This window comes from Spermophilus citellus, assembly GCF_964194105.1.
Source record: "Spermophilus citellus genome assembly, chromosome: 3".
Lineage (NCBI taxonomy): Eukaryota > Metazoa > Chordata > Mammalia > Rodentia > Sciuridae > Spermophilus > Spermophilus citellus.
In genome coordinates this window covers 38,407,951-38,432,326 of record NC_138184.1, presented here as the reverse complement: position 1 = coordinate 38,432,326, position 24,376 = coordinate 38,407,951, and the positions used below count along the sequence as shown (strand labels likewise).

General features: G+C 43.5%; 1 long non-coding RNA gene across 1 annotated transcript in view; it reads right to left on the bottom strand.

Annotated features, from left to right (window-relative positions):
* Positions 1-1,985: 1,985 nt before the first annotated feature.
* LOC308643594 overlaps positions 1,986-24,376 on the bottom strand; it is a 37,400-nt gene continuing 15,009 nt past the window's right edge. The window contains exon 5 of the long non-coding RNA XR_014020752.1: positions 1,986-6,605. This is a non-coding gene — a long non-coding RNA (uncharacterized lncRNA). The remainder of the gene's footprint in view (positions 6,606-24,376) is intronic.

Below are 24,376 nucleotides of genomic sequence, written 5' to 3'. Positions count from 1 at the left end.
AACTCTGTCACTGCAGTCACCCACACATGCAATTTTGGAGGGAAGACTAGTTTATTAGCCCCATGCTGAGAACTGGGGTACCAGAGCATATAAGGGAGACACCCTGATTCCTGAGCCAAAGCCCTGTGAGGAATCCATGCTTTATTATATATGGTTGGATGTGTCTTAACAGAGAGTGTGCTGAGCAGCAAAATCAGCCTCGCTGGGGGAGAAGGTCTGACACTCAACCTGAAACCTGGAGGACTGATTTGGATTGACAAGAGTGAGTTCCAGGCAGAAGAAGCTTCCCAGAGCCAAGCAGGCAGCTGGAGGAGGAGAAACCAGCCCAAGCCCGTCTCAGCTCCCCCAGGACCTCCCCACTCTGTAGTTAATTACAGGTAGTTTTGTGTCTTCCTCCGAATCATTATTTAATTCCTACAGTGTTGACTGGGTTGGTAATATTTGTCTCTGCTCTATTTTAGTTCAGGTTGTAAGCTTGTGAGCACAAACTCCACAGCTTGGTATATAATCCATGTCACATTTACTTGTTTCTTTAAATCAGGTTTAATCAGCTCAGAATCCCATCCCCCACTCACCAGAGTTGAGAAACCCAACTGTTGTAGGGACAAATGAGGCAAGGCACCAAAGATAGCAGGAAACAGTTTTATTTGGCTGCAGCCAGGTTCAGAGGGCACAGCTTTTGCTGTAATCAATTAATCCCCTGAACCCAGAGTTCAGGGAGTGTCAGAATTGTATACCCAGCATGTAAGGGGAGGGGCTCAGAAGTTCAGTCTGCAGAAGTTCACATAAAAGCAGCTCTTTCTTTCACTGTTTTGGGCAAGTTAACCCTTCAAGGTCAGCACCTGAGAAGGGGAGAGCTGCTTCTCCCCTTTCTTTCCTCCCCCTGCCAGCTGTTACCATGGAGCCCATTTGTAACTTATCTTAAAAATGTAGACATCTCTGTGAAGCCCTAGCTCAAGGCCAGAGGCCTTGTTTGCACATTTCTACAAAGTACTATACTGGATATGTTTGTGAAAAACTAGTAAGGGGTGTCCAGCACCTGAAGTGCTGGTATCTTCCCGGCCAATGGCCAAGTAAAACAGGGCGACCTGAAAATAGGAAGTTTATCTACATTGAGCTCTTTTGCAGAGACTCTTTTGCTGACAGTCCTAAAATCAGCCATGGTGAAGATTTCTGGAGAAGCCCAGTTAAGTCTTTTCTGTGGAGAAAGGGGGTGCCACTTCACAACCTCAGTCTCAAGGGAGACTCTTCCTCCTCTATCTGCCGCCAGCATCCTGAGAAGATACTGAGGGTCTGACACGAGCCAGAGCAGGCATCAGGACTCTGGTTTCTGGTTTCCTTGACAGTGACTCAGGAACTCATCTCAGAATCAAGATGGTCCCTGAATATGGCACATTTGTGTCTTGGGCCACGCTTGGACATGCAGATTTGCTGAGACTAGGGGTTTCCAGTGCCTTGGGTCTAACCTGCCTGGCTACACCCCAGCCCCTCCCTGGAAACCCTGTGAGAGAACAGGTGTGGCCCATGTTGCTTGCAAATCCCTCCAAAATGTCACCCCTTGCCTGGTCTCCCCAACTCTCTCCCAGCCTGGCCCCCCTGCCATGGCTGCATCCCTGCTAGCTTCTCCCTATAATGTCCTCTCCTTCCAGGCTGAGGTCATAATGCCAGCCAAGGTTTTCCTGAGGAACTCACTGACTTCCTTCCTCAGTCATGTTGGGACCCAGCATGGCGCCTCAGTCCCCATCCCTGTGAGTCCCTCAAGAGAGTGGGGGATGGGCAGGCGTTGTGGCTCAGTGGCTTTACACTTCCCTAGCATATGTGAGGCGCTGGGTTCTACCCTCAGCACCACATAAAAACAAATAAATAAAATAAAGGTATTGTGCCTATCTACAACTAAATATATATATATATATATATATATATATATATATATATATATATATATATATATAAATTAAAAGAGAGAGAGAGGGGGGCGGGGGGAGTTGGTTCATGACCTTGCCTCCCTTAGGGCCAGTAACTCCCTCGGACAGAGCAGCCTCCCAAGGGCAAGGAGGCAGACCTGGGTAAGGTGTATCTTCCAGGTCTTGAAAGTGGCAGCCTCCTTGGAGGATCTCCTTCCTTCCACCCCAGTTCCCTGCTGACCCCAGGGCCTGCCCTGGCATACCCCCTGAGCTTCCCCATAACCAAGAGAGGAGCGATTGTCATCAGCTGAAAAGTTCTTGGATGAGGGCCCCTGACTCCAGCACCTTGCCTGCCCTGTGGATGGGAATGTACTTCAACTCACAAGCGAGTGCCGCCCCAAACCAGATGGGAACTTCAGGGTGTCGGCGCCCACTCATGCTCATTAACCTGCAGAGCCCCGCACAGGGCATGAACCAGAAAAGTTGCTCATTGTTCATTTGAATCCGAGGATATTTATTAAATTGAAATCCATTCCTTACTTTTATTCAGGACCCCTCTCTGTATTCCTCCAAATGGACAGTCAGATATTTATTTTAAGAGTGGAAACATCTGTGCTGTCTTGGAATGCTCAGTGTCCCCACAGCTAAACAGCAGCCACAGCACTGAGCGCTGCCTGAGGCAAACAGCCTCCAAGCTCTTCACTAGTGGACACATGCTGAGCTCTCAGCCTCACACTGGCCATCACGGGGCACCTCAAATTGGATTCACAGGTAGCACGAGATAGTCAATCAGGGCATCATCCTCCTCCTCTGTGGCCCCTCCCCACACAGACCTCCACCTGTCTTCTCCCCAGGACCTACAGTTTCCCACCTCTATTTCTGGGGAAACTAGGGATTGAACTCAGGGGGCACTCAACCACTAAGCCACATCCCCAGGCCTATTTTGTATTTTATTCAGAGACAGGGTCTCACTGCATTGCCTCACTTTTGCTGAAGCTGGCTTTGAACTTTCGATCCTCCAGCCTCAGCCTCCCCTGGGATTAGAGGCATGCAACACTGCACCAAGCAGGTTCCCACCCTCACTGAAGCCACCTCTCACGTTCCTTCACATTGATTCAGGACTTCTACTGCATATTTCAGAGATCTCCCCCTACCCATCTCACTCATGGCCCTCCTGTACCTCGCCATTCTCAGACTCACCTTTGCCTCCTTCGGGTTCACTAAGCCCCCTTCACATCATAAGTTCATACTTGCAGTAAACAGCCACACCATGTAGGTTGCCTCTGATGAAACCCAACCTGGACGCACAATCCTTCACTGAGATCTTATGCGTAACTGGAGTCCAGCCTCCCATTTTACCTAAGAGCAAACGAAGTCCCAGGAGATGAATGGGCTCCTGCCAGGGATGCCCTTCCTCAGAGCTCCTGCCTCAGGCCAACCTGCCACCTTAGAGTGGAGCCTTGCTGAGCCCAGGCCACAGGTGTGGCTAGATCTTAGGATTAATCAACAGAAATGTATTGAGCACCATCAGCTCTACTTGTAATGCATCCCTTTCAAAATTCAGTTGTTTAACCAGTGTGCTGGCGGTAGGAGGTGGGGGCCTGCAGGAAGTGCTGGGATCATGAAGCTCCTCCCCTTAGGAATGACAGGCCCTTTTAATGAGGCTTTGTGCAGTGGCCCTCTTGCCCTCTGCATTGCCCTTCGCCTCTGCCGTGTGAAGACAAGCGTTCCCCCTCTCCAGAGGATGAGCAACAACGTGCCACTTTGAAGGCCGAGAGTAGCCCTCGCTCGACAATGAAACCGGTGCTCCTGGATCTTGAACTCTCCGGCCTCCAGAACTGTGAGGAAGTGAGTTTCTGTTCATTATAAATTACCTCGTCTCAGGTACAGCAGTGCAAGTGAACTCAGATGCCACCCAGGTAGGATCCCCAGAAGCAGAACTGGATCACGGACAAGGGTCTGACCACAGAAGTGCTCCCAGGAGACTCCTGGAAAGTTGTGCAGAAAGGGTGAGGAAGGGAAGAAGCCAAGAAAAGTACCATCTCTGCCATGCCCAGCCTCCGGCTGATCCCCCCCGGGAGCTGCCTTGGTGTGTGCTAGGCTGGAGTTGACCTCAGCTAGGCAAGGAGGTGAGTCCCCTGCACCCTCCACACCTCAAGCCCAAGCCTCTGGGAGGATGGAAAGGTATGTGAAACAGACACATGGAACCTACATTAATCCATTTTATGTGCCATGTGGCATGTCATATTACAAATAGAAAGTAGGTACCTTTAACAATCTGTGTGACTAGGGGGTCCAGTGGCCTCAGGGCAGTCACCTAAGAGAGGTCACAGGTATTGGATGTTAGCAGAATTGGATGCAGGTACAGAGCCCATCATAGGGACCTGAAGGGTATGGTAGGTACTTGTGAGACCCCTGCAGCCACACTGTGGGCCTGCTCTGTTCTAGATGCTTCCAGATATTGGCCATGTAAGCCATACTCAACAGCCCAAGAGGTCAGTACTGCCTTATCATACCTATTTCACAGAAGAGGAAACAGGCACCAAAGTCAAATCACTTGTCTAAAGTTGCTTGTGTAGTGTCAAAAGAGGGTTTTCAACCAGACACTCTGCTCCAGCCTCACAAATCCTGGCAATTGGACAACTCTCAGGACAGGGTGCAGAGCAAGGCCACCCCAGGAGAAAGAGAGCTAACAGACCTCTCTGAGTGTGGGTAGGTGGGGAGGAGATAACCAAAAAGTTTTGTCTTAAAACCAAGGAGTACATCTGTGTCTGTGTCTCTCTCTCTCTCTCTCTCTCTCTCTGTGTGTGTGTGTGTGTGTGTGTATGTCTGTCTAATTTTTTGTTTGTATGAAACTCTAGAACAGGCAAAAATTATGGTAGAAAAACATGGAAAGTTTTCTGGGTTGATGTTTATGTTATATTTTTTGCATCTGTCAAAACCAGTGCAAGTATACTTTAGTCTGCAATTCATAGGATGTAGATCTTACCTCAAAACACACAAAAAAGTAAATATTAAACTCCAGCTGATGATTGTATGTTGAGGCTTTGGGAATCCTAGTGGGAGATGGCTGGCATCTGCAATTTGCTCTGAAATTCATTTGAAAAAGAGGATGGATTGACAGGTGAATGGAGCATGGAAAGATGGACAGGTAAGTAACAAAGCAAATATAGGAAGATGTTCATAGAATCTAGGTTTGGGGTATACCAGTGCTCACTGAAAAATTATTTCTGTGAGCCTGAAATTTTTCATAACATGTTGAGGGAAATGTGTTTCCCTATGGGGAGGGTGGATGTGGGTAAAGAAGAAGGGACTGTCCCTTTTCACTTTATGTTTCTGCATTCTTTTTTATTATTATTTTATTTTTAGTTCTCAATGGTGCTTTATTTTATTTACTGATATGTGGTGCTGAGGATCAAACCCAGAGCCTCACACATTCTAGGCAAGCACTCTACCACTGAGCCACCATCCCAGCTCCCTCTTTCATTCATCTTTATCAGCATGTACCATTTGTGTAAAAAGTTGTTTTCCTTTAATAATTTTAAAAGTAGCACAAGATATGATCTTGCCCCTGGGGAGTTGAGCACTGTAAGGGGAATTGAAGACAAAAGGTGCCTTTTATCATGTTGTCCTTGCCAAGGAAAGTGCTAGTATCCTATAACAGTGCTCTTGAAAAGGTGGCCCACAGTCAAAGGTCAAGTGTTCTTTGTCTCTGTCACCCACCCCTGCCTTTGTGAGCTGAGCCTCAGTTCCACAGACTGTCCAACAAGGGGATTGATTTGGGTATTCCAGGGTCCCTTTCAGCGCCGCCTGAGACATTCCCAAGAGATGTTTTTATGAATGGTGTCCGTTATATTTGAACACCTCTAAGTGCAAGAGTTTTTTTCAGATTTACATTTTAAAAAACAAATGTTTGGAAGTCAAAACAAAGGCAGGCTTATGATACTTTGGGATTGCTGTGGAAAGGGATATTTTGTTATGTGCCAGCAGAGGAAATTTGATGTCACCCTGTGCTCCCCATGTGAGTGACTCTATCCTTGTATGACACACTCCTGTGAATTTCTTTTCTTTTCATTTTTTTTGTGGTGCCAGGGACTGCGCCTGGGGCCTCATTCATGCTAAGTAAGTGCTCTACCACTCAACTACCCCCAGCTCTGTGGACAAGGTTTTATGGTAGTAGAGCACTTGCCTAGCACATGCAGGCCCTGGGTTCGATCCCTGGCACTGCAAAAATGAAAAATAGATAACCACAGCCATGCTGGCATTTGTGCGGTCTCCATCTGACCCCAATGCCCCCTGGTGAGAAGGTCTCATCCTTTGCATGTGAGCTCTGCATCATGGCTTCCCTCAGACCACCTATGAAGTCCAAAATCCTCAGAAAGAGAATTCATCTGGCATCAGTTCATCTGCTATGTCAGAATTAAGTGTGACAGGCAGAAACCAGGAGGTACTGACAACAGGGTGAGGAAAAGATTCAAGGTCAGATCTTGATGCCCAACACTGGTTATGAGAGCAACAAGAAAGCAAAGCATGTGCTGCCCAGTGGCTTCCAGAAGTTCCTGGTCCACTGGAAGGGCTGCTGTCGTACAAGGAGTCTTACAGTGCTGGGCTTGCTCACAGTGTGTCCTGCAAGAACCACCACAAAGCCATCGTGGGAAGAGCCGCCCGCTGACCATCAGAGTTGCCAATCCCAGTGCCAGGCTGCACAGGGGAGAAAAGAAAATGTGCACATTTGTTTGTGTGTGTGCTTAAATAAAACCACAAAACTGCCCCTTTCCCCCCAAAAAAAAATCCCCAGACATGGTCATCTGTGCATTGCCTGTGTCTGGTCCAGGAAGATAGTGGTAGTACCAAGTGGTTGTGAGAGGGACCCTCTGGCCTCCAAAGCCTGAGAAAAGCTTGTCAACTGCTGCTCCAGACATTCACCCCTCTCCTGCTGTCATCAGGCTGGGCTTCATATTTTAAGTTTCTTTTGCCAAACATCCCTGGATTGCCAATGCTGCTCTGGCCCATCACCAGCCTGAAGCATGGGTGGGATGCAGGATAGGCACAGCCCCTGGAGTCCCCAAGCAGGTCACGTTATCTCATGTGCCAGTGGAGACTTCAGTCATCTTAGGCAGCTCTGTAAATTAACCATCCCCAGACACATCTGCACCAGGCCCTTAACCTGTCTGTGGAAATGGCCAAGCCACGACACCTCCCCAGGTGAATGTGCCTGCTCAACACCCACCCCACAGTGGACCAGGACAGGCATGGAGGCTTTCTCCAGTGGCTGCTTTTGTGAAGTCCAGAGCTTTGAAAGCCAAGCAGATGGTCTCTGGCTGCTGGTATGCAACCACTCGTGATGGGTGGCCTGGTGTGAGGATGGAGGTTGTGATGTATGAGAAACAGATACAGGAGTGCTGTGGACGCGCAAATTTAAGAAGCTGAGCCTAGCATGGTGGCGCACACCTGTAATCCCAGCAGCTTAGGTGGCTGAGGTAGAACAATCGTGAGTTCAAAGCCAGCCTCAGCAACTTAGTGAGGCCCTAAGTAACTCAGCAAGACTCTGTCTCCAAATAAAAATATTTTTAAAAAGAGCTGGGACGTGGCTCAGTGGTTACGTGCCCCTGGGTTCAGTCCCCAGTACCAACAAAAAGCATATGTCCTTGGAGAGCAGACATTATGGAAGACCAATGACCCATCTTCCAAATTACCCCCTTTAAAATAAAAATAAAGCACAGACTTGTCCTGTGTGCTACATGGGGAAACGCGGATCGTTATTGCTGCTGCTCCTTGGGCCAGGCAGTCTTCATTTGGTTTCTATTTTTACAGTCCTGTTTCCCTTTAAAGCTTCTTCAGAATTGACAGATCAGCCCCTGAAGTCAGCAGGGAGGCCATAAAAAGGTTTCTGTATGAAGGTGCAACTCCTGACGGCAGTGGCAGTGGCGCTTGCCAGAGAAGGGCTGTCTTGTCAGTCCTGAGTCCAGGCTGCTTCCTGGATGTTGTCAAAGGTCATAAACAAAGGAGGCTCTCCACTGGGGGGGAGAGGGGGGGCCCAACAACTAACTCAACTCAATCAAAGACACTCTCTTTTCAAATGCTTTCTTTTCTTTTTCTCTAATGACATCAAGCCACGGTTTCTTATCAGAGCCTGCAAACGCAGAATTGTGAAATAAACTAAATGTGACACTGCGCAACAAAGATTCATTGAGAAGCATGCAGGGGAGCAGACACTAAAGGACACAGGATGACTAAGACATAACCCTCGTTCTCGGGAGGGTAGAGCCCAGCCATGGGTAAAGGGCCGACATTGGAGGATAGGACCTGTAAGAGAGGCACATGGCAGGCTGAGGGGCTTGAAGAAGGGAAAAGCTATGTTCAAAGCCTTGTGAAGGTGTCAGGGGAGAGGAGAGAAGGGTGAGGGTAGACTTCAAGCCAGACTTAGCAGTTGTCATAGGGCTGCACTGCACACCACCCCAAAACCCATTTGTGAGTCTGCAGGTTGGCATGGGGAGCTGTAGGCTGGCTTGCTGAGCAGCTCTGCTCATGCCCAGGGCCCTGCTGGACTTGGCTCATTGCTTCATGGGGCTCAGGCCTGTTCTACATTGGCTCAGCTGGAGAAGCTCTTTTCACAGTGACGCTAAGGCACAAGAGGGCCATCCCTGCTGCACAGGCACATCTCAAACTTCTCCAGGGTCACTTCCACTAACATTCATTGACTGATATGGTTTGGATCGAGATTGGTGCCCCAAGTCTCATGTATTGAAGGCTGGTCCCCAAATAACAGAAGTATTCAGAGGAGGGGCCCTTGGGAAATAATTGGATCATGAGAGCTCTGAGCCCATCAGTGGATTAATCCATTGCAGGATTCATAATTTGAGTGGACTATTGGGAGCTGGTGGAAAGTGCAGGAGGTGGGATCTAGCAGAAGGAAAAGGATCCTTGAGGGCATGCTCTTGGGGATTATATCTTGTCCCTGGCTCCTTCCCCTCCCTCTCTCTGCTCTCTAGCTTTCCTAAACTAATTAGCTTTCCTCTGCCATGTCATTCCACCATGATGTTCACCTCACCACAGGCCCAAAGCAAAGGAACCAGCTCACCATTGACTGAAGCCTCTGAAATCATGAGCCAAAACAAATCTTTTCCCCTCTAAATTGATTTTTTTTTTAGGTATTTGTGACAAAAAGCTAACATCATCTAAACCAATTCATACAGCCAAGCCCAAGCCTCTATTGAGCAGAACTGCAAAATAACATGGCAAAGACGAAGAGGTGAAGAACTGGGGCCAGTAGTTCAATCTGCCTTGGAAGGGCTGCCAGGCCAAGGGAGGCATGAGCCCAGAAGCAGGGAAACGTGAGTCCTGTTAGGAAAAGGAATTGCCCTTTCTGGCAACAGCTTTACAAGAATGCTAGAACCCTAGGCCCACGGGATGCTCCACACACAAAAGCAAAAGGTGGTGTCATTTTTTTTTTTTTTTTAATGAGAGGAAATGCATGTGCCAGAGTCTCTTGTTATTTCCCAGAAATGCATCAGCATGGTTAAAGCTCTGGCAAGTCCTTCCAGAAAGGGACCAGTTTCACTTTGTTTAACCAGAAGTTTCCCAAGTTCATTTGGCTTCAGATCCTGCCCTATCAAGTAACACTGAAATTAAAACTTCCTTGGAGCAATGCTGGATTGGATCACAGGACTCACACAGGGGAGAGAAGAGGAAAGCAAGCTTGGACCATATGCACATGAACACACACACACACATACACACATATCCTGGAGACTGGACCCAGGGCCTAGCACAGTAAGCACGTGTTCACCATTGGAATACACCCACAGGAACTAAAATATATTTTAAAGGGGAACTTTGTTGCAAAGCCCATGACTTGTATGACACTTCCTCTCTTCAAAAGGTGGAGCTAATTCTCCTCTTGAGCGTGGGTTGCACTTAGTAGTAGTGACTCACTTCTAGAGAAGAGAATGAAATAAAAGTGAGGCTTCAGAAACTAGATTATAAAAAGCACTGTGACATCCTCTCTGGCACTGTCTTCAATCGCTCTGTCTAAGGGAAGCCAGCTGCCATGTCATGAGCAGCACCATGGAGGGCCTGTGTAGAGAACGGAGACTTGCCACCTACAGCCTCCCCCCCCAACACCTTCAGATAACTTGCAGCCTCAGGAGGGACTCAAAGCCAGAGCCATCTAGCCAAGTCACTCCCAGATTCCCAACCCTCAGAAACCAAGCAAGGGAACCATCGTAGTCTGAGTCGCTGTCACAAAAAGACTATAAACTGGGTGGCTCAGAATCAAAATGTTTATTTCTCACAGTTCCGGAGGCTGGGAAGTCCAGGGTCAAGTGCTGGAAGATTCTGTGAAGATCCACTTCCTGATTGATGTCTTTTTACTGTAACCTCATGTGTGAGAAGGGGTGAGGGATCTCTCTGCTGCTCTTTGTCAGAGCACAAACTCCAGAGCCCTTGTGGCCTAAGCACCTCCCGATACCAGCACTTTGCAGGTGAGGATATGAACACATGGATGGTGTGTGTGGTGGGGAATGAGGAGTGAGAAACATTCAGTCTATTGCAGGTGACAAAAGTGTATTTTAAGCTGCTAAGTTTTAGGGTTATTGTTACACAGCCAAGATAACTAATACACAGTGACATATGGGAAACCACTACCACTTGCCACAAAGAGAAAACATCCTGAAACTACCAAAACTCTGAATCTAACTCATCTTCTCTTAAAAACAAAGATTAGCATGTGTTAAAAACATACTAGATCCATACAGCTCAGCAATGGAAAGGAACAAACCGCTGATTTATACAATAATGTGAACCTCAACGAGGACATGAAAGAAGCCAGACCAAAACACCACTTTTTTCTTTTCTTCCTTCCCTCTTTTTTTCTTTCTTTCTGTGCTGGAGATAAGCACCCAAGACCTCATACATGTTGGATAAGTGCGCCACAACTGAGCTACAACCCCAGACCCCCCAAACCACATATGTGATCCAATTTTAATGAAATTTTCAGAGGAAGCAAACCCAAAGAGACAGAAAAATCAACGGTTGCTTGGAAATAAAGAAGGGATGCTGATCAACTGCGTATGTGTGTAGAAGACACTGAGAGAACTTTGGGGGTTTTTTACATCTTGGAAGGAGCATGTTCTGAAATAGAGTTGTAGTGATGGTTGCGCAATTGTATACACCAACCAAGACTCGTCAAATTGTTTCTTTAAAATGGGTGAATATCACGGTATTTAAATTATATCTCAATAAAGATATTAAAAATTAAAAGATAGAAAAATGACATTTTCACTGTGAGAGCCTAAGTAACACATCCCTAACTAAGATCAGCACCTCAAATGCCACCCATGGTGGATGCCAGGCTTTGGAAGACCCCATTCAGAATATCCCCTCCTGGGCTGGGGATGTGGCTCAAGTGGTAGCGCGCTCGCCTGGCATGCGTGCGACCCGGGTTCGATCCTCAGGACCACATACCAACAAAGATATTGTGTCCGCTGATAACTAAAAAATAAATACTAAAAATTCTCTCTCTCTCTCTCTCTCTCTCTCTCTCTCTCTCTCTCTCTCTTTAAAAAAAAAAAAAAAGAATATCCCCTCCTGCTGGTCTTCTCTGTGTCTGGACCAGTCACCAAGGACAAAGGACAGAGGCGAGTATGGTGATGATAACCTTCCAGAGCCAGGCATTGACTGCCATTATGTTTCTGGCACGTGGGCCCCAGAAAACGCCCTATTTCCAGCTCTGGTAAGGATCTGTGGGCAAATAGCCCTTCTGAAGTCAGAGTAGATGGCCTGTTAGTGTCTGCAGACTATTTTGAATAATAGATCTCTCCTTAGGAAAAAAAAAAATTCTCTTTGGTGCTTGTGGTTGATTTTATTAATAGCCAAAATCAATCAATCATCCTGTACCCATACCTTTTGCCAGAGGATTTTGCTTTGTATTGTTTTGTCACTAAAGAACCAGTCTATTTCCCTGCATCTTAGTCTTAGGCTGGGCCATCATGGGGCTGGGTTTGCTTCTTGTTCTAGGAGGAAGAGCCAATTTGACTTTTTAAAAAATATATATTTATTTATTCTAATTAGGTTTATATGGCAGCAGAATGCATTTTGATTCATTATACACAATTTCAGCAAAACTTTTCATTTCTCTGGTGGCACACGATGTAGTGTTGCACCGTATGTGCAGTCATGCCATGTACCTAGGGTAAGGATGGAGCCAGTTAGACTTGCTGAGGGATTGTATGCATGGGTGGAGATTAACAAGGAGTCAGGGTTCAGGACTGACCATCTAGATGGGTAGTGATGGCACTTAGGTGGGAAGGACTTGGAGGGAATGAGGTCATGTGTGGAGACTGGAGAGAACTAAAGGGACAGTCCAGATTGTAGTTGGAATAGGTTAAGCATCAAGAATGTGGAGGGGCTAAGATTTTTACCCTATTTGCAAGTTAGCCTGCCAGATTTTCATTGTTGTCATTGTTTGGTTTTGTTTTTATTTTTCATTCTCATAGAAGATACAAGACTCCTGGGTCAGAGACGAAGAACAGCTTATTACTCATTGCAAAGGCAGTAGCTGGAGTATCAGCATTTGTCCTTGGCAACATTTTACATCTTGGAAGGAGCAAGTTCAGTGACCTCTCTCTAGGTCCCCTGCCATTACCCATGAATAGCTTCTTCTCTTCTCTGAGTCCTCTACAGTTCACTTCCTCAGCCCAGCAAATCAGATGGTGTCACACCCCAGCTCTTCCTTTCCCAGCCAGCCCCTGGCTTTCTCTCCTCCCTAAAATACACTAAGAGCTCTTTCCCTACCTGGGAAATGCCATTATTATTATTATTTTTTTTTTTTTTTGGTGGGAGGTGGTACTAGAGATTGAACTCAGGGGCACTTGACCTCTGAGCCAAATCCCCACTCCTATTTTGTATTTTATTTAGAGACAGAGTCTCACTGAGTTGCTTAGCACCTCAGCGTTGCTGAAGCTGGCTTTGAACTCGCGATCCTCCTGCCCCAGCCAGAGCCTCCGAGATTACAGGTGTGCACCACCGCACCCAGCAGAAATGCCATCCTCCACCAAATTACTTAAGCACTCTCCTACAGTGCCAACTTCTTTCCCCCATGGCATCTGCCACTTAATCTGATTGTTTTAGTTATGACCTCATTCGTTTATATTATCTTACTGCCAATAAATTTCTCAATAAATATTTGTGGAGCCCAAAATTATATTTCCCAAATAACAGCTTTTAAAAGCCCACACTAAGCCGGGTGTGATGGCTGTAATTCCAGCGGCTTGGGAGGCTGAGGCAGGAAGATCGTGAGTTCAAAGCCAGACTTAGCAAAAGTGAGGTGCTAAGCAACTCAATGAGACCCTGTCTCTAAATAAATAAGTAAAGCCTACACTAGCTGGTATATTAGAAGGATAAATTCAATTTTCAAATGCCTTAGAAAAGATACATTTTAATAATCTGCGGTCTTAGTGTTTTTACAGACATCCTGAAAAGCATCATATACAGGTCAAATGGCTTTCTGATAGTTTTTCTGGACCTTTTATGCTAAATGATGAAAGATCTAATTAAATGTTACAAAATGAAATGCAGAAATTTCTTCCCAGGAGTTGTTGAACCACATAACTGCTTTGACATTTCCTTGGCCCTCTGAGCTAACAATTCTATGGTAAATGCCTTATTAGTGTCATTAGTGTTTGGGAAATTTTTTTGGAGTTTGAGTTTGTTAAAAACATCTCATTTTAAAACAATACCAAATATTCCCCAAATTACACAAAATCTGGCAGAGGGCTTGCACACTGCTGATGATAATGAATAAATGAATACATGAGATGCTGAATTATGACTAACAATTCTCTTTTGCAGACAGTTTCTTTTAGTGCACAAAGATGTCTCCAAGTTAACTCTGAATATGTACTGATCTGTTTCTTCAATGCTTTGTGTTATAGTTAAGATGTCCAAGAAAGGCTATTTCAGTTGACTTCATTGGATGTTTGGATATGAGTATGTAGAGGCTACAGGGAAAAAGCTCTTACTTTCCTGATAAAAGGGTTAAGTGCAGCCCTTTTTTCCTTCACTCCTTTTGTCCTGGAATGTGGATGGAATGGCAGGACTTCTGGGCACTTCTTTGCAACCCTGGGGGAAAGCCCAAAGAAATCTCAGTGTTAAAGTTAAAAAGAATGAGCTGAAGAAGGCTGGGAGAGCTATCAGATTATGATCAAGTCTCACTGAAACTGATGAGAAAAGAGACAAGGTTAAGTAGAAACATCTTAGGCTGATCTATGTCTTGGGGAGGCCTCCCAGGAGCAGGTCTGTCTGGGTATCCCTGCTGCCCTGAGCCATTGGCTGGGTGCTGCTGGGAAAGATGGCTTTAGCACAAATACTGCCACAGAGGTTCAAGAGCCACAGCTGGTGGCTCAGTCAGTTACACTCCCCGTAGCTGGGAGTCTGTGAGGCCTACGTCCATGGCCACACCACTGCCCTTAAAAGAATGTCCCCTGGAATACTTGCTCTCAGAGAAAAATCAGCTCCCAATGCCTGTGCCCTCAGCTCATTTTCTATACCCTGTTGCTGGGTGCGTTCCTAACAGAACTCCCCTCTTTCCAGAGCCCCCTCCTGTTTCTCCTTGCCTTTCCTTCCTCCAGTTTCTCATGCAGAGCAGTTTAATTCTGCCTCTTTGACACTCCTGCCAGCACCCAGCCCTCAAGGTCCCTTCAACTCCAAAGTGGGTTTTCACACCTTTTCCCAAAAACAAATCATATTCTCTCCCTAGGAGGATCCTGGTGCCAGGTGATAAGATAAATATTTTAGCCATGTGCACACTCTGGTTATTCTCTAGGGTAGATGACTGTTCTACCCTCCTAATACGTGAACTGCTCTAGATGGAGACCTTATCTTTTATTGTGTATAATTTAAAAGTTTATTAATTCACAATATAGCAAAGTATCAATAATCAGATAGCCCGAACATACCACCTAGATTCAACAAATGTTAACACTTTACCATATTTCCTTTGACTCACTTTAAGAAATAAATTCTTGCATATGTTAACAATTAGAATAATACATTGTATTCCAGACCCTTATCTGATTAATGGTATTAACCCCTTTAAACCTCACAAAATTGGTGAAGTCGATATTAATATTGTCCCTATTTATAGACAAGAAGATTGGACCATGGAAATGTTAAGTAACTTGCCCCAAATCACACAGCTAATAAGTGTTAGAGGCAGAATTTGAACCCAGGCAGATTAGACTACATGAAGTTTTTGCATCATATTTTATTTATTCTTATGCTCAGAATAAAATAATAAACATTCATTGAAAGAATTAATAAATAACCCCATTAATTTAGGGTTTAAAATATATGACTGACTTTTTTTAATATTTATTTTTTTAGTTATCGGCGGACACAACATCTTTGTTTGTATGTGGTGCTGAGGATCGAATCCGGGCCGCACGCGTGCCAGGTGAGTGCGCTACCGCTTGAGCCACATCCCCAGCCCAAATATGACTGACTTTGATACTGGGAATATCAGGCTCAATGAAACCAAGTCATTTTTGTGAAAAAACTCAAGCCATAAATATCATACATTTTCTATTAAGATACTGTAATCTTGGGTCCTAAAAAACAAAAATTATTTTAATACTAGGGATTGAACGCAGGGCCTCTTGCATGCTAGGCAAGTGCTCTACCACTGAGCTACATCCCCAGTTCTTTTTATTTGGAGACAGGGTCTCACTAAGCTTCCCAAACTGACCTCAGACTTGCAATCCTCCTGCCTCAGGCTCCTGAATAGCTGGGATTACAAGATGCCCCCCTGTGCCCCACTAAACTAACCTAAAATATTTTTATTTTTTATTTTTTTTTTGCTTTTGTTTTTAGTACCAGAGATTGAACTCAGAAGCACTTAACCACTGAGCCATATCCCCGGCCCTTTTTATGTTTTATTTTGAAATGAGGTCTCACTAAGTTGCCGAGGGCCTTGCTAAGTTGTTGAGGCTAGCCTGGAACTTGCGATCCTCCAGCCTCCACCTCCTGAATACCTGGGATAACAGCTGTGCACCACCACACCCAGCCTTCCTAAAAGATCTCTAACTCTTTTGTTTTGTGGCTTTCTACCAGGAAGACGCATAGATCATCCTTGGTTCAGTTGTCCATTGCTTCCTGACAACTGATCCCAGCAAAGAACAGCTACAGTGATAGCCCATCACCATCTCTTATGGTTCCCGTGGTCAGCGAGCATGGCCTGCTCCTGATCCCCAGCACCAGGAGTGGGCGGGAGTCCCTGGGAGGTTCATGCACTTACACATCTGGCAGTTGGTGTGGGCTGTGACCTGGCTATCAGCACAAGATTCCTAATGACAGGAAGGACAGTGGCTGGTCCAAGCACAGGTGACCCAGGGAGATAAGAGAATCAAGCACAAGCCCTACTACCTTCTATGACCTCCAGAGTCTTGGGGCATCCTTTCTACCTCATCCTGTTGGTCAAGGCAGCTACAAAGTTCTGCCAGGATCTGGAGGAGAAAAAACAGTTCCCGCCTCTCAAGGAGGTGTGTCAATCCACAGTGCAAGGAAAGCCGGTCAGCTGGGCTGGATGTGCAGTCTACCACAGATCCTGAAAAGCAGATGATGTAATGCTTATAGTTTGCATCCCAACATGAGAGTTGATCCTTCTTCACCAGTTGGCTCCCACTAGAGGATTTGAGAATGGGCTTAACCAATGTGAACATTATAAAGACGGACAAGGAACAAAAGTTACCATACATTTCAACAATTGTGCAACTAGTAATCGTGCATTTTTCTTTACCTGTTCAAATATTATCGACCCTTTTAACACTGAATATACAGGCGGTATTAAAAAATCTAGCCAAGTCTCATTTTCCAAACTTCTAGAGTGTTTTTCTCTCCAATGTATCAGGCCATTCCCTGCTTTTACCATCTTGTTAACCCACAATCTGCAGGTCAGACAGGGCCTCGGGTTCACAGGCAACAGCTTTATCTGCAGCTTCATCAATAAACTCCAGTGCCTCTGAGCGGATTTGACCAAGGTCAGGGGGTGCCGCATTATTCCTATGTATGTGTAGACAGAACTATTGTCTGGCTAGTTTATATTCCTGGGATGAAGCAGATGTAATTCATACCTTGAAGAAATAAAGGCAATATCCTTTAAGTTCAAAAGGCTTTATTCTCCTTGTCCGGTAGGAAATATCCACTTCCCAGAACCAAGCAAGAAAATGTAATAGAGTGCAGAGGCCTCCTGAGGAAGGTCGTGGCACCTTTGCTCTCTGAAAGAGGGCCGCAGGTGGCTTTTAGTGCTCACGTGGGTGTTCTGCTGAGCCGGTGATGGTAAAAGGAGGGAACCCTTAATGTTGTCATCAGTTGTAACCTGAGAAGGTGCTAAGTATGCCACGTTGAAGATCACTGGTTGCACCTGAGGTCTGCAGTGTGTGTGTGTGTGTGTGTGTGTGTGTGTGTGTGTGTGAGTGCGTGTGTGTATGTGTGTGCTAGCACGTGCATGCACAAATCCAAGGGCACACAGTGATTCTGTCTCATCTGGAGCTGACTGAGAGTGAGACAGAGGTTAGCTCTGTCTAGCGACATCATTGCTTCCTTTGTTAATGCAAGAAAATAAGCCTTTCCCTGATTTCCTGTGGCCACTTTGCCCTCCATCGTTACTACATAAATAGCTTTGTGGTTTTGGCCTTCATTTTCCTAAGGAATGAGTTATTTAACTTCTCTAATTTAATCATCCTCAGATTATCTTCCTACCTCGATCTAATAAAGGAAATTAAAATGTGTTTTCTTTTTGTTAGTCTCCTCCACCACCATCTGCTTAAAAATGTGGATATAATCAGCCACTGGAAAGTATGAGAAACAGATCATGTTTACAAAGAAGTTTCTCTCTTTTTAAAAAGCATGTGAATAAAATTTTAAAATCCCCATGAGGAAAAAGAAAAATCTGCCAGAATTTTTAGTTGAAAGAGATTTCATTTCATAGCAAGAGCTGGTAATGTAAAATGATCTCTCCAAATATAAACCCACGGCTTCCTGGTAATTGTGTTATTTTTTAGACAAATAAGGTATTTTTTTCTAATTTATTGTTTTGCAAGAAACCCTATTTGCAGGCTGGTAGCAGTCAATGGGACTAAATTCATGCCACCTGTTCCCACTGGTTTTCAATCTTACGTATCTGGAAAATCATGGTAGTCAACTTTCCCCTGAAAGGATTATTCTGGCACCATTTTTTTACGGTTAGTGGGAATATTTTTTGAGAAAAGAACAGGAATATTTTTAAACTACTTGGAAGGTTAACGATTAGTTTATTCTTTCCCTTCATCAAGGAAAACATACTGATTTTTTAAAAAGCTTTATTGACATATAATTACATCCCATGCAATTCACTTACTCTATGTATAAAATCTAGTTTTTTTAAGTGTATTAACAGAATTTTGCACACATCACAACAATCTATTTTTAGAACATTTTGTCCCACTCACAAAACAAAACAGTCAGTACTCTTCAGCGGATATTCCTATTCCTACCCCAGCCCTAGGAACCCACAAATCTTTCTGCCTGTATTGATTGGCCTTTTTTGGACATTTCATATAGAGAGGTGTTATGATTTGGATGTGAGTCGTCTCCCAAAAGCTCACATGTGAAACAATGCAAGAAGGAGAAATTATTAGGTTAAGAATCTTAATCTGATCAGTGAATTAATCCCCTGATGAGGATTAACTGAGTGGTAACAGAAGGCAGGTGGGGTGTGGCTAGAGGAGGTGAGAATTGGGGATGTGGCTTTGGGGTATATATTTGTCCCTGGCAAGTGGATACCTCTCTCTTGGCTTTCTGATCATCATGGGAGCTGCTTCCCTCTGCTGCCACATTCTTCCACCCTGATGTCCGGAGCCAGCTGTCTACGGACTAAGATTCTAAACCACGAGCCCTCAAACTTTTCCTCCTCTACAATTGTTCTGGTCAGGTTCTGTAGTCACAGCTGTGAAAAAGCTGACTAAAACAAGGGCTTACACAGCACATAATTTTCCATGACTGGCTTCTTTCACTTAGCATAACATTTTCGAGGTTCATCTGGGTGGAAGCATGTACAAGTACTTCTGCTTTATTCCTTTTGACTGTCAAATAGTATTTGATTGTTATCCCTTCATCAATTGATGAATGTTTGAGTTGGTTTCACTCCTAGGTCCTTCTGAATAATGCTGCTCATAGGCATTCACATACAAGTTTGTGGGCAGATGTGTATTTTCTTTCTTTCTCTCTCTCTGTCTGTCTCTCTCTCTCTCTCTCATTCATACTAGGGATTGAACCCAGGGATACTCTACCACTGAGCCTCATCCCCAGACCTTTTTATTGTTATTTTTAAAATTCTGAGACAGGGTCTTCCTAAATTGCTGAGGTTGGCCTCAAATTTTCGATCTTCCTGCTTCGGCCTCCTGAGTCACTGGGATTATAGGTATGTGCCTCTGCGTCAGTGCAGACATATGTTTTCAGTTCTCTTGGGTATATGCTATAAGTGGAGTTGATGGGCTTATGGTAATTCTACACTTAAGTTTTGGAGACACTGCCAAACTGTTTTCCACAGTGGCTGTACCATTTTACACTTCCACTAGCAATGTATGAGGGTTCCCAATTTCTCCATATGCTCACCAGTAATTGCTATTGACTGTATTATAGTGGGTATGAAATGGTATCTTTTTTTTTTTTCTTTTTTCTGTGCTGGGAATCCAACCCAGGGCCTCGTGCATGCCAGGCAAGCAGTCTACCCCTGAGCCACTTCCCCAGCCCTGAAGTGGTACCTTGTTGTGGTTTTGATTTGAGTTTTCCTAAAGTTTCATGATATTCAGCATGTTTTTCATGGACTTACTGGTCACTTATCATCATACTTAGAAAAATGTCAACTCAAATACTTTGTGCATCTTGAAATTGTTTTTTAATTACTGAGTTGCAAGAGTGCTTTATGTATTCTGGAAACAAGTCCTTTATCAGATATCAGATATATGACTTGCAAGTATTTTTACCCATTCTGTAGTTTATCATTTCATTTTCTTGATAATGTCTCTCCCTGAGTAAAACTCTTTAAGGTTGTTACGGTCCAATTTAGCTATTTTTTTCTTTTTCTTTTTTTTTAAAAAAAAATTAGGTTTATTTAGTGTCTGTACACACATAGGATCGGCCTCTGATCCCACCCAGCAGAAAACATACACAAACCCAAGGTCTGTGTGGAGGGGAGGGACTTGCTATTTTAGCCATTTTTTAAATTGTTATTTTTTTATTGTTATTTTTAAAATTTGGTGACCTTTATTTTAATTTTGTTGCTTATACTTTCAGTGTCAAGTCTAAAATATCATTACCTGTTATGGTTTAGATGTGGTGTCCCCCAAAGCTCACATGTGCCGCAGTCTTGGCTGGGCACAGAATCACGAGCCACTGAAGCAGGAACAAAACTTTATTTTGAAAAAGCCGCTAACACTCTCCGCGCCAGCGAGTCAAAAACCGGTCCTCCCACGAGGGTGTCTGACCGGAACCGCGCGTCCCGGAACCCCCGTCTCCTCCGACCTCCTCCGGAATTCCCTCCTACTATCCTTCCCCAACCAATGGGAACTCTCCAGCAGTCCCGTAAAGTCCCGTAACTTGAGTCCGGTAGCAGGCCAAGGTGAACAGCGGGAGTCCAGTTTGCATATGAATGTAAATTTTAACATAATCATCTCAGTGGCTAGCTGGCGTCACTTTACAACCAAAGGTGCCATACATCGTATATATGCTTGTGGCTCCTAGCATCTGCCCCCTTCTGTTTAATTAAGCAACAAGCAATGTGGCTAGGGACCGTGCCTGGTAGGTTGTCCAATTTAACATATGGTTCTTACCCGTCATGGGAGAACTGACCTTTAGGCGTCAGCTTCCTGTCTTAGGTTGAATCCACTGTAATCAGAGCAACCCGTCGCTGACTACCGGTCCAGCATTCAGCCATGCTTGTGGATAGGCCTATGCACCAGTGGGGGGGTGAGGTTCTTGCCTCACCTCTGTTGGCCCCCAAATTTAGCCTTGGTGCCAGTGGGGGGGTGAGGTTCTTTGCCTCACCTCTGTTGGCCCCCAAATTTAGACCATCACTAGTAGAAGGGAGGAGGATACAGAAATGCCACGACACCAAGCCAATTGACGGCTCCTTTGGAAAAATTGCGTCACTGGTGACACCATCAGCAAAGATATGCCAGTATTACCACAATAAACATGGGGTGAGCTGGCAAGGAAATTGCATCACTGGTGACACCATCAGCAAAAATATGCCAGCAGTACCACAATTCGGTGCACCAGATGATATTTCACAATGTATGCAACTGATATATAGTCCAGGCAAGTTCTGCAAGCAGTTCAAATTGGAGGAGTCTATCAATATGTCCATATCCTCCCAAAGTAAATCAAGTCCTTGATAGCATTACTTGTTGAGTTATATTCATTGATGCATCAGTTTATACAGTTTACTGTGATAGCTATCATAGAAGCTGTAGTTTGGTTTTATCTCAGTCTTCACTGGAATTGGGATGGAGATGGAAATTCTGGCAATGATGGTAAAGAGACATTATCCTGAACAGAATTATTAAATATAATAAAAAGAAAAGGTGAAAGTAAACAAACAGATCTGTTAAACTCCTATAAAAACAATCCTTAACAGCCGTTTACCAAATTTAAATTAGTAAACAAACAGATCTGTTAACCATCTTTAACAACAATCATAAACAGCTGTTCACCTAATTTAAATTAAACCATATAAATCACGTGAATAAAGAAAAAATTCGGATCCATTTTTTCATGAGCGCTCCTCATATAAGAAATATGGACATACACACATACAGACATACAACACAAAACAGAAGTGTGCACACAACATACAACACATAAGACAATAGTAAATAAAGGCCTTGTAACTATACTTAGGTGAAATCTCCATTGCAATGTTTAAAAACTCCACAGTCAAAAAAATAAATAAATAAATAAATAAATAAATAAATAAATAAAAAATAAAACACAGTCAAAAAATAAAACTGATCAGAAAAACATTAACCTAGGTTTGTATGAGCTCAAAAATAAAATAGAACTTTATGATGTGGAAAAATGCAATAATAAAATAGATACTGAAAAAAAAAAAACCTTGGTTAATCACTGTCGCAGATGTAAGAATAGCCAAGCTGGAGCTCTGGATGTCAGCTGTTATGGATTTGAGTCAAATCATCTTCTTTTTCTGTAGAAATTGTTTTAGTTAATCTCTCTGGAATCCAAATCGGTTGCTGTTCATCCTGTGGGAAAACACAGACAGCGCCCCGATTCCAGACTATCACTGGATCCGGGCCTTTCCATTGTCCTGTTAGAATATCTTTCCAAAGTACCTTAGGCTTATGTACATTTTTGGGGTACAAATGTCTTTCCGCAGCACTAAGTCCCGATGAATCTAAATTTAAAAAGTTTAGAGTAAAAAGGGTTATTTTAAGTTTATCTTTGGGGGATATATACCCCTTTCCAATTCCCTCCTTTTGTTTTAATAAGTACATTTTAATAGTTTGATGAGCTCTTTCAACTATGCCTTGTCCTTGTGGATTGTATGGAATTCCTGTTATGTGAGTAATACCAAATGATGAGCAAAATTGTTTAAAAGAGGAGGAAGTATAACCAGGACCGTTGTCCGTTTTTAACTGTTTTGGAACGCCCACAGTGGCAAAATTTTGTAAGCAATGAGCTATAACATCTTTAGTTTTTTCTCCGGCATGAAGGGAGCCCATCAAAAATCCGGAAGAGGTATCAACTGTAACATGTAAATATTTTAATTTTCCAAATTCTGGCAAGTGTGTGACGTCCATCTGCCAAATATGGTTAGGTATTAGTCCTCTAGGATTGACTCCAAGATTAACTTGTGGTAAAAATGTCACACAATTTTGACATTGTTTTATTATATGTCTGGCCTGTTCTTTAGTTATTTTAAAACGCTTTTGTAAAGTATTAGCATTGACATGGAACCTTTTATGAAAATTTATAGCTTCTTCTATTGTGGAGAAAATATGTATGTCATGTGTAGATTTATCTGCTAGTTCATTGCCCATACTAAGGGCTCCAGGCAATCCTGTATGTGCCCTGATATGACCTATGAAGAATGGATCTTTTCGGTCCCAGATTAGACTTTGTATAGCGGAAAACAAAGAGAAAACAGTAGAGGAAGGGGAAATCCTACCAGCATCTTCAAGGGAATTAATAGCATTAACTACATACTGACTATCAGAAAATAAATTAAATACAGAATCTTTAAACATCATAAAAGCTTGTAATACTGCATTAAGCTCTACCTTTTGAGCTGATTGTTTGGGTACTAAAAATGTAAAAGTTTGATCAGGAGTAACTACTGCTGCTGTACCATTGTTTGACCCATCAGTGAATATATTTGGAGCATTTATGATAGGGGTTTTTCTTGTCATTTTTGGAAAAACTACAGGATGCTTAGACCAAAAAGACAACAAAGGATTAGATGGTAAGTGATTATCAAATGAAACACTAGTTTTACACAGGATTATTGCCCAAGTATTTAACTCATTAGCTAACTCATCAATTTGATCCATAGTATATGGAGTAATAATTTTATTGGGAGAAATCCCAAACACTCCCTTAGCTGCTTTTATTCCTTTGAGTATTAATTGTCCTACAGCCTCAGGATATCTAGTAAGAATAGTGTTAGGGGAATAAGATAAATGTATCCACAATAATGGACCTTCTTGCCAAAATACTCCTGTAGGAATATTTTTTGTTGGTAGTACAATAAATAATAAAGGCAAACTTATATCAATTCTATCCAAATGCATATTTTCCATATACGTTTCAATGATTTTTAATGTTTTTCTTGCTTCAGGCGTTAACATGCGGGGTGAATTTGGATCTGATGGACCTTTTAGAATATCAAATAAAGGTCCTAACTCTCCTGTTGGTATGCCTAGATAAGGCCTTATCCAATTTATGTCTCCCAATAACTTTTGAAAGTCATTAAGTGATTTGAGTTGATCTACTCGTATTTGAATTTTTGGTGGACGGACCATGGTTGAGGATAATAGAACTCCTAAATAATTAATTGGAAGATTTAATTGTACTTTATCTATTGCTATCTCTAGATTATAATTTTTCAATAAGTTTGTAAGTGTGGCATAACATTCTAGTAATGTGTTTTTATCTTTATGTGCCAGTAACACATCATCCATATAGTGAAATATTTGTAGTTCAGGATTTTGGTTTCTAAGTGGCTGGATTGCTTTATTAACATAAATTTGACACATAGTTGGGCTGTTAGCCATCCCTTGAGGGAGTACTTTCCATTCATATCTCTGATCAGGACCTTCATGATTCAGTGCAGGGATAGTAAATGCAAAATGTGGACTATCCTCGGGATGAATTGGAATTGAAAAGAAACAATCTTTAATATCTATAACTAAAACATGCCA